The 16,747-nt window shown below is 40.1% G+C and overlaps 1 long non-coding RNA gene across 2 annotated transcripts; it reads left to right on the forward strand.

The window, feature by feature from the left end:
- The first annotated feature begins 239 nt into the window (after positions 1-239).
- Positions 240-3,699, forward strand: LOC149474373 (uncharacterized). 2 transcript variants are annotated; one of them, XR_016309173.1, is made up of 4 exons: positions 240-393; positions 2,588-2,677; positions 3,052-3,129; positions 3,547-3,699. It is a non-coding gene; the product is annotated as an uncharacterized LOC149474373 (long non-coding RNA). The 2 variants fall into 2 exon arrangements; XR_016309175.1 differs by lacking the exon at positions 240-393 and adding an exon at positions 497-671.
- The last annotated feature ends 13,048 nt before the right edge of the window (positions 3,700-16,747 follow it).

The following is a 16,747-nucleotide window of genomic DNA, read 5'->3' on the forward strand; positions in this document are numbered from 1 at the left end:
TGTACTGATGTCTATGACACAATGCACACTACTGACTAAACACTAATAAAGCAGCACTGAGTAAAGTGTGCAAGAAAAAAATATAAAGTACACTTAGTTTGTGTCTATACTCTGTATATACTCATTTACATGCACACAGGAATACAAGTGTATATCCATACACAGCCTCAGAGCTTGAATTATTATTTGTCCTATCTCCAGACACCTACAATTTCCTCCTCCCTACTTCCAATAGGACATGGGCTTATTAGTGACAGACAGTTGTCTGCACCAATGAGAAGCAGAGGTCCCAGCTAAGCTCCAACAATATGCCGGCAGAAGGCACGTGGACATCAGACTGGAAGGACATCCAGGAGAAAGAAGAGCTGCTGAAGAGGGTGTGAGAGGCACGGAGTGAGTACAGTGGGAAATATGGGCAATTGGACTTGAAGGATGGACAGGTCTGAGGTGTAGTGGAGGTGTCTGAGCAGTGTGAGCTGCAGAGAGGAAGCGCGTGGGAAAGTCCATGTGCTGTAATATGCCACTCCTCCTTGGTGTTCAGTGTCTGCTTCTCCTGAGAGCTGTGTGGGATCAGGAAGGTGGGGGCTGTGTGAGTTGGAGAGAGGCAGAGTGGGGGAAAAGCTGAGTTCTGTGACTGCCATCCCTCTTGGGATTTAGTATCATCTTTGGAGGTGAGTGTGTGTTGCACTGTGATCTGGAGAGAGGAAGTTTATGGGAAAAGCTAATGTGTCTGTTCAATGAGTGCTTCCATATCTGTGTCCCTCTGCAGTCTGGGGGGGGGGGGGGGGGGGGCAATGTGCAGCAGTCTCAGTGTGTGTTTTTTCTCTCTCTCATGCCCCAGTTTGGTAGATTTTTTTCCTCTCCTTTTTACTGCTATCACCAAGAGTAGAAGAATCTAAAACAGGAATAAAGGCAAAATGTTAGAATTGGAGACATAATTTCTGGTGATCCTGGTGGCTACCATGGATTTCACTTCACTTTCAGTGTTGGCTATGAAACAGAAATTAACCTGTTTGGGACCGCCCCACACACATATACGGCAACAGGGTGGCACGTGCAGGCTAAATCCCGTAAATGTACGTCGAGGGTGCAGGCGGGCAGGGGAGGTGCCCACGTGCTCCCCAGCGCCGCTGTCACTGTCTCCTCACACAGAGGGAGACAGCGCAGGTATCCGGCAGGCTCGATTGCCACCAGCTACCCGACAATCTTCACTATGAGAGGAGAACGGCGAGCTGCCTATGTAAACAAGGCAGCTCGCGGTTCTTTCGGTAAGAAGCGGAATGATCCCCGCCTTCCTGTCATCGGGAGACAGATCACTCTGCTCCATTGGACAGCCCAGCTCCCCTCACAGTTAGAACATGCCCAGGGATCTCACTAGTGTTAGCCCCTTCCCTCCCAGTGACACCAATACAGAAAAAGTGCTTTTTTTTTAGCACTGATCTCTGTATTGGTGTCACTGGTTACCAAAATGGTTCACAAGTGTGCGATGTGTCCACCCCAATGTCACAGTACTGCTAAAAATTGCTGATCGCCACTATAACTAGTAAAAATCAAATAAATTATAAAAACCATAAATCTTTCCCGTAGTCTGTAGACACTATAACTTTTGCGCAAACCGCTCGATATATGTCTATTGGGATTTTTTTTTACTAAAAACATGTAGCAGAATACATATCGGCCAAAATTGATGAAGAAAATTGACTTTTTTTTTCATTATTTTTATTGGCTATGTATTATAGCAGAAAGTAAAAAATATATTTTTTTCAAAATTGTCGCTGTTTTTGTTTATAGTGCAAAAAGTAAAAACCGCACAGGTGATCAAATACCACCAAAAGGAAGCTCTATTTGTGGGAAAAAAAGGACATCGATGTCACACGACTGTGCAATTGTCAGTTAAAGTAACGCAGTGCCGTATCGCAAAAAATGGCCTGGACAAGAAGGGGGCAAATCCTTCTGGGGCTAAAGTGGTTAATAGGAAATCTCTTGAGTTGGACAGGGATGACAGAAAACTAATGGGTTTTAATAACTGCCCTTACTTTATCAGAAAAATTTTTGCCTTCAGATTTTCTCACATTGCTAATTATATATTGTACTTAATTGTAACTTAAATACTGAAATTTGCACTTACAATTGTAATTGTCAAAATGGCAGTAAAAACTTGGCTGTGTCAGTAAATTGTGGGTGTCTTATCAGTAAATTTATTTTGGTAGGTTGGCAACACTGTAGATGGAGTGTGGACACTGATCATCTGGGGCCTGGGGGGTGCAGATGCTGACTACCAGCAAGGAGGATGGGGGTGTGGCCACCAACCAGCAAAGGGAGGGGTGCATGCGGCCATGGACTGGCAAGAAAAGGACGCAGCCAACAAGCACTATTTGGGGGAGCAGCCACTGATCTGACCACCAGGAGCACATTGTGCTCTACAATCACTCTGCTCTATGAATGCTTGTATGGTGGCTATCTTCAAACCTATTGTGGGGGGGGGGGCACTGGATGAAAAGACACTTGACCACAAAGGACAAGGGGCACAGACACAGCTTTTATTACAGTTATTTATGACCATTTTTCCTGTACTCTATTCTTTCAGTCAACAACGATCCATTCCACAGAGGAAGATTTTACCTTGTGTAATGGTAATCCTTGATCCATATTTACCGACTGGACAGTCTCTGCCATTGTGAGTATTTTCTGGGGTATACAATCACTGACCACATGGGGGAGTGGATGCAGATACTGCCACCCACGAAGGGGGGGTGCTACAGGGCACAAAAGCCTGTGTTCAGGATGGAGGCCGTAAATATAAACTCTGCATTACAAACCACTGAACTTTGGATGCTGCCTTAAACCATTGAACTTATCCTAACCACTTAACTTAAAATTGAATGTTTCATTTAATATTTTATTGTAGTATTTTTTTTTCAATGCTTGCTGTAGTTTCCTATGCTTATAAAGAATGCACATACGGTATCAAAGACTGTGTCTGCCTGTAATCTACTACACTAGGTTGTAAGGGGGAACTTATTTTTAAGTAAGGAATTTTGTCCTTTTCAGAAGAATTGCTCACAGCAGCTGCCTGAGATCTCTTCCTTGAACAGACTCTTTGTCAAAGTGGGCTTCAGTACACTGGAGGTAAGATGCCAATAGCTAGTAATATTTTAATGGATTTTCTTGCAATAGGTTTAACTAGAACTCTGCCTTTCAAACTTCTGAGCTCTGGTTCACAAAACTACTGAACTATACATGTAGAATTCTGTAGTTTGTAAGGCAGAGTTCAGTAGTTGGTAAGTAAATTTAGGAGTTAAGCAGTTTTGTGTTGGCTTACAAACCAATGATCTCTGAATGCAGAGTTTAGTAGTTTGTAAGGAAGAAAAGTTTACCTTACAAACCACTGAACTTCACAGGTAAAGGTGAGGGAAAAGCTGGGGGAACCACAGAGAGAGGGAGGACAAGGATCTGCTTGCTGGGGCACTGGAGAATTTGGGAGAAACTTATTCAAATATTAGGGCAAAAGAGATTTTTTTTTTTTGTTTTGTTTTTAAGTGGTAGGTGTTTGCAGAGTTCAATAGAATAGCCACCACAAATCTGCAGAATAACTTTTTTGATGCCCTGGATCGATACACACCACGCTTTGTCACAATCTTCAAGTCCAAGAAAGGAAGTGTTGGAGAGACATTGTCCATGTTTGTGCAGCAAATTAATTCAGAGGTGAGTCTACTGCAACCCTGTCAGGGCAGGAGCTGAGGAACGGACAGGCAGGCCTAACAATGTAATGCACTGGCTGACGACAACCACCACCCACAGACCGAAGTCCCTCAGGGCGCGGAGTCTAAGTCCCAGGCTGCCCTTCACCAGGGCCCCTGATGGTGGGGATGGACTTGACGCAGCCAGGAACCAGGTCGCGGCCCCCGAGACACCTCAGCTGCGGTAATGGCCGCCGCCAATGGCGTGTAGCTGGTGGAAGAGACAAAAGAGTAGTCAGACAAGCCGGGGTCAACAACAACAGGACAGAACAGTACAGGACAGCAGACGAGAATCACAGGTCACGAGCCGGGTTCAGCAACAGAGGGTCAGATCAAAGGAGAATACAAAGAATAGTCAAGACAAGCCGAATCAGATACCAGGAGAGTCACGAGAGTCAGAACAGAGTAACAGCAACACAAAGACACAAGACACAAGTGCAAAGAGCATGTGCGGACCACAGGCTTATATGTCATCAGCCACACCCCTCTGGAGGATGGACCACAGAAACCTGAAGGCATAAAAGGGCTCCCATCATGCACAGCAGAATCCAAGATGGACACCAGCACATGAAGTAACATAACCACAGGGAAAAGGTAGGACCTTGACAAACCCTCTTTTTGTTTGTTCTCAACTTACAAAACCTTTCATGATTCACTTTGTTGTAATATACAGAAATATGTAAGATACCATAAATGTACAACCTGTAACCTCTACTACTATCCCTTTTGGCCTATGTTGTTACCTGTATTGATTTCAATATTTTAAAGTGGTCTTGAGAAGTTGTGATCCAATGATGTTAAAACATCGAAGCTATGGGTGTAATTTAAATAACTTCAAGCAGTAACTTTCCTGAACTGTCAAATAGTGTGATATTTGCTTCATAAACATGTAGGTTTACATTTTATGCAATATTAAACTGAACTTTTGATAATTTACTTCTAGAAACCTGATGTGACAGCAATGGACACCCTTGTGCTCTGAGGCCTCCCTGTTCTACTTGGTGATGACCCCAGTACATTCTACATCACCTGCTTCGTAAGTTGTCATAGTTGCACCTTGGCAGTTGTGGGGGGATTTGCTTTGTATTCCTTAGAAATACAGATTAATACTTATTATATCACTAGTACAGTGGTGGGTATGGAAGTTTATAAAATGTAATCCCTTAGTGAGGGAGGGTAAAACAAATGTTAATGCCTGAACACAATTTTGCAACTTAGACGTGTTAGTAGAACTGTATCATTACAACTACTTTGTGTATCCAGATGGATTATACCCTTTTTTGCGTGTGTATACAGCTATCTAACTTAAAGTGATATTAAAGTCCTTGTGTGTTTTTCTGTTTAAATATAACAAACGTGTTATACTTACCACCTTTTGTGCAGTTGGTTTTGCACAGAGCAGCCCAGACCCTCCTATTCTCGGGTCCCCTGCTAGCACTCCTGGCCCCTCACTCCTGCTGAGTGCCCCTACAGCCAGCAGCTGTATGGGGCAATTGTGCCAAGGCTGTGTGTGTCTATTTAGACACAGAGCTGCGGTTTGGCCCCACCTCCTCTCTCTCCTCATTGGCTCACTGACTTTGAATGCAATGGGAGGTAATGGTGCCCCACTGCTGTCTCAATTAATGAGGACCTGCTGCACACAGAAGGTGCTTTATCCTAATGCATAGAATGCATTAAAATAAAAACCGTTTAAAAAAATGCTTTAAAGGAAGAAACCTTCCAAAAATAGATTGACTTTGACCCTTACCTTGAAGCTAAAACTAACCATATACAACACAGTGACAAATAATCATGTTTGTTTTTGTATAGCCTTCTGACAGTGATGAGGTCTGGGCACGTTTACCTGTTGGACTGATGACTGTCATTGATGAAAGTAAGCCTGCTTCTCCAAATCATCTCCACCTTGACCCAGTGTCTATTGTCATCATAGCCGAGGGAGGTACTGTAATGGAGGATCTCCAGAACCTACCTCAAGCACTCTTTGCCTCTTCTTTGGACTTTTATATGCTTTACACTTGGAATACCCTAAAGCCATGAAAAACACTTTTATATTCATTCAAAGAGGGATGCTTGGCATGTGGGAGAACAAACTCCCACCAAAACTGCAAAGTCTGAAGAATTTCCTGTTGTGTTAGAATGTTTGTTTTTTGTTTTGTTTTGTTTTTCTGCATGCCTGTGACCTGTTTTCAGTAGACTAAAGTTAGCTGACGTCACAGAGCTCAGAAACCTTAGTGTGCTGTTTTAAAATTTATTGTAATAGATGTTCAAGCTGGCCAACTGCATCAAAATGATCTGTCTTTGGCCCTTGCATACCAAATCACCAAAATAGAAAATATAGGCATACCTCAGTGGTTGTACAAAACCAATACAGGCTAACATAATTTCATGTATTGCAATTGATGTTCAATTGCCTCAAAGTAATCTATCTGATCATACAACAAACATACCTGAGTGGTTGTATATTACCAATGTGGGCTAAACTCATTTCAGGTATCATAATTGATATTAAAGCTGACCAACTGCCTCAAAGTGATCTGTACTTACGTGGAATAAACTCATGGATGCAGTTGTCTAGTTTGTATGTCTCTACAGTATAATATATGCAATGAGTTTATTCCATGTAAGTACAAATCACTTTGAGGCAGTTGGTCAGCTTTAATATCTGTGATATATGCAATGAGCTATGCCTATATTTTCTATTTTGGTGATTTGGTATGCAAGGACCAGAGACAGATCATTTTGATACAGTTGACCAGCTTGTACATCTCTATAATATATGCAAAGTGGTCCTTTCACTAGTTCCTACTCATCCTGTAAAAGGTCCTTTACTTGCAGGCAGAGTTAATTTAGTGGACCTATTGTGAGTATGGTGTAAAATGGCATGGAGGAAAACTACTATTAAAATGGTTGTAAACTTCAGACATGAAATATGAACAAAGTATATTCCTCTATAGTGTGTACTTGTCTCCATTAAAAGCAATGAGTATAATTTCATTTCTGCTGCTTCATTTCTCCATATCGGCATGAATCACTTCTGACAAGTTTTTTTTTTTCCTGACATCAAGAGAAAAAAGGTGACTGGAGGGCCCTCTAGCAGATTGACAGCCTCAGCTCTGTTCCTGTGAAGGAGGTGTCTCATCCCACCAAACAGTTCTTAGAGCTCTCCTCACTGAATTTCTGCAGAGTTTCATTTCAGCTCTCCACCCTCTGTTTTCTGAACTCTCGGACAAGCTTTATAAATACAGCACTTTAAATGGCTGTAGTGAAGACTGCAGATTAACAGGTATAACTTGTGTAGTAGGATGTTTCATCTCTGTATCACCTAAGGCCAGTCACTTTACTAGGTATATATGGAAGGGTTACAACACTTTAATTGTATGAAAAGATATATTTAAATAGGCAGTCATGGAAAACTCTGGATATTTTGTCAGGTTTTAAACCAAGCATCAACGTTTGTTATTATGGCTGTTGCTTACTTTAACAGTTTGTGTAAGTAATATGTAAATTCTCTACAAGGGCAATAAACAGCTCTGTATGTGCCCTGTTACACAGCTGTTTACACAGCTATAGATTCTATACTGTAATGACGGTACAGCAACATAGTGTGACTGTGATGGAGTGGTGGGCAATCTAGAGCTAACACACTGGCTGGGAGGGACACCAACTGACATCAATAGTGACACTAATACAGTGATCAGACAATAATGTACACTGTATTAATGACACTGACCGGGGGGGGGGGGGGGGTTATCTGTGAAGTGTAATGTGTGTCCTATGTGCTGCTGTTTAGTTGTGAGGGAGAAGAAACACGACCTCTGTTCACAGCACAGTGATCTGGCTGTGTCTGTGTAAACGTGATTTGAAAGAGACGGTCAGCAGGTTTCAGCCACAATCATTGGCTGAAACCTGTTGATTGATGTGTACTGCATCCAATCACAGCATGGGTAGGCAGGGGGTGCCAAACCCAGAAACAGGCCCATGCCATACAGTTAGATAGTCTGGCCTGCCTGCGCTGCTTGTCTGCAGTATTGGGCAGATGCAAGATGTTAATGTAAAATGGATGTTTGGATAAAACTAAAATAAAACAAGTAACGCTTACTTGGTTTTTTTAAGGCAATCGGTTTGCATGGTTTTAACAAGTAAATCGGATTGCTGTGCAAGTAACCACAACTCAATATTCAGAGTTGCAGAAAATATCACATTAGTTAGCCCAACCTAAATAAATGTGTCATTTGGAATACATTACACAGTAAACTTAACTTAAAATGATTTTGTTATTTTAAATGGCAAATCTGAGTATTCCATACTAAGTTAGGAGTTCACCTAACGTAAAATTTTCAAGTACTATTCACTATTTTTTGTTAGTTGTGTATACTAAAGTGTAAGTTCACCACACTCAATAAGCATTTGTAAGAAGAAAATACAATTCTTATTCTAGTTTACTTGGTTTTTTTGAGGCAATCGGTTTGCATGCTTTTTTTAAGTAAGGTTTACTAATTGGATTTTACAGTGTAGTCGAGACATCTCCGATGTATGATCCTTCCTAGTGGTGATGAACAACTTGCTAAGTTCCTAATACACAACTTCATAGAATGAAGAAGTGAAGTGACCCTTAGCCCAATGGGGATAAAAAATGGATTTGGGTTTGAAATCAGTGTGAGTGATGTAAGCCATGGTGACATATGCATAAGTGTATTCAGGGAGTATCAGAGTGGGGTTTTCAGGATCACAAAAGCCCTCCTCCTAGAGATCCTCCAATGTTTGTAAAATGGCAGTGTCAGTGGCATCAGGTTTCTCAGAGTCTCCATCAAAGATGTCCTAGTGTGTGTTGGTGGGGCTGTCTCTCACAGAAACAAATCTCTTAAGAGTGGGATGACATGTGAATTTATTGAAATCAACAAATATTTCAAACAGGTTTGGCCCCCCCCAAACCTGTTTGAAATATTTGTTGATTTCAATAAATTCACATGTCATCCCACTCTTAAGAGATTTGTTTCTGTGAGAGACAGCCCCACCAAAATTCAGCAAAATTCAGGCCTCTTCTCAGGAGGGATAGTTCAAGCTCACTGAATGTTAATTGGGTAAGGTTGAAAATCTTGATAGTATTACAGTGTCCATCAAGACTTTGCCTCTTTTTGTGTTTCTTTTCTCCTCGGTTGTCTCTTCTGGTTTTTCTATTCTCTTTCTTCTGTTGGTCCCTCCCATGGTTGTGGCTTCCTCTAAAAAAGGAAAATAAGGGGGAGGGAGATGAGGATGCTATATTCACTAGGGGTAGGGATGCCAATGCTGCTGAGTGAGCTGCAGCTGGCACTGAATTGTCTTCCCTTGTAGGTGGCAAATGGTTGGTGTGAGAACTACTGTTGTTGTTGATAACTGAGGAAAGAGAAGATGGCATAGAATGGGATCCAGCCACTGAACCGATATCATTGTCACTACTAGGGCCAGTGTTTGTGGGATATTTGAATTTTTTGTAAATGTTTTTGTTCCTGTACTGTTTCCCATGTTTGGGGTCACTAAGATCAGGCCAATTTCTATTATTATAAATGTTGTTATGAGAAGGTGCAAAAGCATCTCGTGTAGATTGTATGGACTGAACCCTATTCGACTGTGATTAGACTGAAGATGTGTTGGTAAATGTCTCATAACAATTGAGATCATGTTCTTCTCGGCTTCTAAATGTCGTATTCTGATTGTGAATGGCAACCCCTGGGGTAGTATGAGATCTATCGTTTCTCACTGGTCTAAGTTTCTTCCACCCATGTTCATGACCTTGTAAGAAATCTTTCCTATCTCTCTCTCTCTCTCTATTTATTTATTTATCTCTCTCTCTATATATTATTTTATTATCATCATGAAGCAATTCCGGTGAGTCACTTCTGGCCTATGGAGTGCACGACCATCTTGCGCTCCAGCGGTCATTGTCTTGTCTACGGATCCATCAACCATCCAGCTTCAGATACATTATGCTATTGCCCTGCACGGTGCAGGTTTCTGCCTCCACAAAGGTATTGTTCGTAAATTGATTACACATATTATTAGACATACCATCATCTACATTTATTCACATGTATTTATAATGATTGTTGGTTTAAAGGGCAAGGTTTAAACGAGTACTTGTTATTATTACAGTATTATTGGATCATTGTACTATTATTTTTGCACTATTTATGTATTATTAGTTTTTATATACCTTTTTAGTTCATTTCAGTGATCCCCTTCCCCTCTGAGTGTGAGGCAGCATTGGTCTCTCACACACACACACACACACACACATATTTATATTAGGGCATCAACTCATGTCGGGTTCAGCTCTGAGGAAAGGGACAAGTCCCCGAAATGCATCAAAACGCCGACTGCACCGCCAGTCAGACACTCTGCTATCATTTTGGGCCATCCCTGTGGCTTTATAGGCTTTTCATGTACATATTTTGTATGTTTTTTGTCTTTTAAAAACATTATAATAAACCTTGAATAATGTGCTAGGTGTTTGCGCCACCTATGTGCTTTTTTCCAGTTTCATTGATCTCCTAATCTGAGGAGGGCATCACCAGGATTTTATCCATAGGTTATCAACTCATCTGATTCCCTGTCTTCTTCCTGGCATTGTCCCCTTTGAGGCACTGGAGTTAGAGCATTTAGTTCATTTCCAGTCCCCTCTGGAATGTTACCCCGCATATTGAGGACATGTGGCATAGTAAGGTTCAGTCAGGCTACATGTCTGGTATGGAATTTGGAAGGGACCTCACACCTTTTTATTACTTGATTTTTGCATGGAGTCCTTCTTAAAATCCATACCAGACCCGAAAATCCTTGTATAAATTTTGGCTGAATCCTGTGTTTGTTTGTTTATACTACCCTTTTGTTTACATTTACCTGTCAGTCAACATTCCCAGGCTATAGATGAATGGGCTGGGCAGAAATGGATCACTGGTTGTTAGGACATTGGCCGGTGCCAGCTCCCTAGTAACCAGCAGTCCAGAGAAAAAAATCTGTTACCTCTGCTAAGTGTTCAATATTCACACTACAGCTGAAGGTTCACTTTGCCAAACAGCTATTTACTTGTCAATTCACACAGGATCTCCAAACTCTATACACAATGCAAAGGTCTCTCTGTTATCTCTGTGGTCCAATGTTCTTATACTATAGTATTAGGCTATTTTCTTTATTGGTGAAAGGGTCTATTTTGTTTTAAATCATATGGTTGAATGTTCTATTTTTTCTTAGAATTAAATGCTAGTGAAAGTTAAATTTGGCCAGCAAAAGGCAACAAATAGAAGTTGACAATTTCCACATATTACCAGTATTTACCATTACTTTTGTGCAACTAATAAGACATTTGCAAAGTAATTTTTTAAAATAGACCCCACGTATCTAAAAGCAGCACTTACTATACTTTATGCAAAAAAACAGGCAAAAAACAATCGTTGATAAACTTCTCAAAGATTTTAAGTGGTACAGTATACTGTGAATACTTTGAATACAAGTTATTACATAAACCTACAGCAAAGAAAAAGAAACCCTGTTCGAGGAGAGTTTTAGTTAAACTTAGAGACCAGGAAAGTTAGAGATGTGTTTGGCTTTCTCACAACAAGCTGGAAAATGAACTGCAAGTCAGTGATTTTGAGATTCCCAGAATGTTTGAACTAAAACCTCTGAAAGAATTGTTAACAAGGGGAAGAATAAGAATTTCCAATTTCTACAAGCTTCAGCAGCTTATTAAAAACTTGCTTAATTTTCAATATTCATGCAACTTTTAGTTTGTGCCAATTTTTGTTTGTACTATTCTTTCCTTATGTCCAGTTAAGCTTTTACATCTAACAAAATAGATATACAGCATATATTCTAAAGTCAATCTCTACAATATGACTGTTAAATTATATCCACGTTCAATGCCAAAAATGTAATATTATGCAGCTTACCAGTGGTTGATTATGTTTTTTGGCTGTATTAGTTTTCTTTTCTGTGCTTTTTCCTCCCTATTTTAACCTGCTAATGCTGCAACGAACACTCTACCTGTCCCTTGGTAGATGCACTTACTTCTCCACTGTAACTATGGAGGTATCCATGGTTGTCACACAGGCTAAACTTTTAACATATGTACTTGCATTCTTCTTATACAATATTTGATGGGATAATTAGCTTGCAAAAAACACATTGTTTTTCTGTCTTTTCCCCTCTGCTAAATGTGTGCTGCATTTCTGGCAAGATCAACAGGTATTGCTGAAACTGTTCTGAGCTTGAAAAATGAAAAGTAATGCAACCACATCTAAGGAAAGCTGCTATATACTGTATTACATCTGTATAATATCAGTTTGATATAGATTTCAATTTTGCTTGTTTGCAAGCTTCTGTGCAAAAGCTTTGAAGCTATTTTTTCTTTTGCGATTTATTAAAGAATGTATTCATCTAAAGGTTTATTATTTTATTTTCTGCTAAAAAAAGGTTTTCTGCTAAAATAGATTAAAAAAAGTGGGCTTTTGTTATCTAAATATAGTTTTTTTAGTGGGGGGAGTATTGTATTTGAGACATACAACATACAGTACATATCAGTTACAGCATTGCGGAGTTGCACAAACTGGAGGTGGTGCACATGCTCCTTTTTTCCTAAACTGGCCAACCAACTCTGTACATCTATCAGATAGTTGCCTGGCTGACAAACAATCTACACCTACAGCACATCCTCCTAGGTGTAGAACAGCCAGTTGTCTGTGTTACTAATGTATCCTTTTACCCCTACTTCTTTCTGAGGCTAAGAAAGAAACACAGCACCTCTAAGTGTGTACTGTGAAGTTATTTAATAGAAAGATAAGTAGTAACTCACATCTTAGAATATAAAAATAGGCTCATGGGTAAGAGGGTGAGACGTCTGTAGCCAGATGTTGTTGTGTGTCTGATCCAGAGAGGAGATCGATTGAGTACGTCAGCAGGTGGTGCTGTGCATGTGCAACATGGATGGTAAACCTGGTGGAATCTCCAGCTGGATATACTGCTGTAGGACTCAGGTGGACTAAAGGCCTGAATGCTGAGACCCAGGTTTTGCTAAAGCTGACTTAGGGTCCATCTACTGAAAATCTGGTCTGATATCACAGAGCAAGGCAACAGGCTGTTCTTGGGCCTTGTGAGTACAGACACTTCTAAAGGATCCTAGAGACTGTGTGCTCCTTAAACCTCTTTGGTGCCTGGGAGTCTGCTGCGGGTCTAGCTAAAGGGGACACCAGCAGGTGTTTTGAAGATCTTTGTCCACCTAATCTCCTACCTAAAGGGACTCCTCTCTGGTTTGCTTCTACTTGTACCAGTGCTTTAGAGCTGAAGTCTACTGTTTGCTTCAAGCACGGTCTTCTTCATAGTTTATCAGAAAGAATACCTAGGATCCTCAGCTGTACATAGTTCTTGTTTTTGAAGTATCCCACCTAATTCCCTCAACCCTATCCAAGTTCTCCAAAAATAAAAAATAAAAAAACAACACCCCTATACTGGTCATTGAAGAAACGTGTGAATGAGCCTATGTGCCTGGCTGTGGGGCAAAGCTTTTGGGGAAGACCTGGACAGTATTCCTGCATCTCCTACGAGAGTAGCGCTACACCAGCGAAATGGACTTCATCCCTCCTAAGTTTCTTTGAAGTCTCTCAGCTTTAGGACCCATGTCTCTGAGGAAATTAAATAACCAGATTGCTCAATATGACATAAACACCCTGGAGCCCCTCAACCTGACTGGCTGAAAATCCTGGGTGACACAAACACCTTTTTATATTGTAACATGGCACTGTACTGTCACAACATATAAAAGCAGAGACTGTTGAGTGTATGAACATCTTTTCCGTGCATGTTGTTTTATTTTTTGTAATCATTTGGTTCCATGTTTCTTTAAACCCTGCTGGTTTGTAAAAGTATTCAAAGTATAAAAGACAGATTTGAAAAAATCCTTTGAAAGAGTCTGTATAAAAGTATTCCCTTGGTTGTCTTATCATTTTTTTATCTCAGGCTACTGTGCCACGGACATAAGAAAACATAAATCATCATTTTCTATACATCAGAGGATACGCATGCCTCTGTCAGCGCTATAGATTTTATGAACACCATTCTATTCTGTCATGTTACTCCTACTGACTGCAGGCAGTGTAATGCTTGAATAAATTAGTTATCACAAAGCTGCAATATGGATATCAAGTCTTTTTAGTATAAGTGATACTTCAGTATCCAAAATTATTTTGGAACAGTTTTTTTTAGAAATTGCTAATATATTCTGCAAAGCTATACTGAATGAAAAACAAATGTGCAGAGCTAACAATAAGGAAAGGATAAAATACAAATGATAATGAAATGCTACACATTATAGCTTATAGACCTACATTGATATAATGCTGACATACACTATTTGGGCAAAAGTATTGGGACGCCTGCCTTTACATGCACATGAATTTTAATGGCATCCCAGTCTTGGTCGGTAGGGTTCAATATTGAATTGGCCCACCCTTTGCAGCTATAACAGCTTCAACTCTTCTGGGAGCAAGATGTATAAATACACAGTCCTCAGAGAGTGAAATATAACAGCCAAAACAGGATGAATGGTGTCCAATCCTTCTCCTGTATACTAATGGTGCAGCAACTGAAGACACAGCTGGAATAAATTAGGGACATGCAGCGCAATAGCTTAGAAAGCAAAGCAATTCATGAACAGCGGTAGCGGTAAGAGCAGAGAGCAAGATTTAGACAATCAAAGCTGGTATATGTAGCTTAGTGGAATAAGGAACTTCATAGATGTAAAGCTTCTGTGACCGAGTACAAGTCCGGCTTACCCATCCAAAATTCCAGTGTGTAATTCCATATGTCTCCGGCTAGCACTAAATTAGGGGCATGCAGCAAAATAGCTTAGAAAGCAAAGCAATTCATGCATAGCGGTAGCAGTCAGAGCAGAGAGGAAGGTGTATGCAAACAAGGCAGGCTTAAGTAGCTTAGTGGATTCGGAAACTTCACAGATGTAAAGCTTCCATGACCCAAGTGCAAATCTAGCTTACCCATCCACCATTCCAGAAAGCAGTTTCATGCGTTTCCAGTGTGTGCATGCAATTATTCCAATAAGGCTGCTCTTCAATGCTCTACCGTCCATACCATGATTTGTGGCATGTTCCAACGTCCTTCGATGTGTCAGGAGGCCGCCAATATCCAGCATGGAGTACTCCCGTAGTAAGCACAGTGTCACATAATGTATGATGTCAACGCATTTTGCTAGGATGTAGGGTAGCTTCGTCTGGATGTTAGATGGAGCATTGATGATCTCTTAAAATACCTTAGTCATCACAATAGCTCAGCCCTGGTTTCTCTTCTTAAAAGGACAAAGTCAAGTGTGTTTACCTTTGCTACAGTAACTGACATTTCTTAAATATTTGTTTTACAGGTAAAGAAAAGGTAATATACTTATCATATTTGGTAATTATAAATAGAAGAAGTTGATGGCTTCTGTAACACCGAGGAATTCTATTACCATAAAGTGACGTGGAACTAGATAACAACAAATCCCTAAAAACTACTTCAATTCAATTTATTTTCAGAGATCTTAATAATGATCAACAAAACGCCTCCTTTTACCCACAAAGGGTCACTTCATATGCTGTAACTAAAGAATAATAATATATATGCAATGATGATAAAGCACTAAAAAATAGTTACAATTAAATCATATTAAGTCTCCAAGAAAACTTGGAGGTTCATTTTTACATTTAAGCCCAGTGGGGACAAGATCTGTAGTTTGTATATACAATTTTTTTTCCTGCTGTAGTAATATATGATCAAAATCTCCACATCTTAATGGCAATTTTAACATGTTGATGCCTTTAACCTTCATGCCATTCAGTTTACCTTCATGGCAAGTAGCAAAATGTCTTGCCAGTGGTTTATCGGGATTCGTTTCTTTTATTTCTTTCATATGCTCCCCGTTTCATTATTTTAAGGGGCGTTTTGTCTTCCCTATATAAATTTTGTTACAAGGGAATGTTAGCATGTACATTACACGGGCTGTAGAACAATTAATAAAAAATACCTAATTCAATATTTAACCTCCCTAGCGGTCTGATTATGTCCATATTTCTGTACTCAAAGCGGTACATTTTTTGCATGGAAATATGTAGTTTTTTTATTGTAGGCCTGTAATTTTTAGGAATAACTCACTGAATTCTGTCCAAACAAGAGTCTAGTAAACTTTCCAGGTATGTTAAAATTTGAAACACGAAATCATAAATTATAATTTAATAAATAATCATAAAAAATAATAATATAATAATAAATTTAATTCAATAATATAATCAAACCAAAAACACTGAAATTTGAAATAGAGCGCCAGTTCGCACATCACTGAGCAAAGTCGCAAACTCGTTTTCAGTGTCTGATGATGAATTTCCCCACGAATCATTATCACTCAATTCTGCAAGTAGTTCTAATTTACTATCGCTGTTCTTTAGCTGGTCTAAAACCGTTTTTGACCTAAAGGGACGCTTTTTGGATGCCATGGACTTTTCTCAGTTTTAAGGCAGAAAGAACAGTAAAAATGCAGGCAGGGCACAGGACAAAGCACTAGGGACAAAATGTATGTGAAATGGTTTGATACAGTAATGTTTTACTATGTGATTTTAGTGAATTTAGTGAATATCACTTTAACATTTTCAAATTTCCCACCAGTTCCGTCCCTGTATGTCCTGACGTCGCAGGGAATGGAACCCAGAAAACAGATGCCGGCATCGACTGGAGGACATTGTCGGGGACATCGTGGGAGCGCAGGACAAGGTAAGTGCAGAAGAGATCCCGGAGCAACACTGCAATGTATTTCCGAGTGTAGCTCAGGGTTACCGCTTCTGGCGCTGAAACTTTACCCCGAGCTACACTCGGTAATACCTCCAGGAAAGTTAAAGGCCTTATGCATCATGGAATGTGTCAGTACGGTCCACATATTGACACATTCTGCACGTTCCACACGCAAACATCCCTTTGGAGCGAGGGTATGTTGTTAACCAGTT

This window comes from Staurois parvus, unplaced genomic scaffold, assembly GCF_062004578.1.
Source record: "Staurois parvus isolate SC_StPar_1 unplaced genomic scaffold, SC_StPar_1.0 ptg000006l, whole genome shotgun sequence".
Lineage (NCBI taxonomy): Eukaryota > Metazoa > Chordata > Amphibia > Anura > Ranidae > Staurois > Staurois parvus.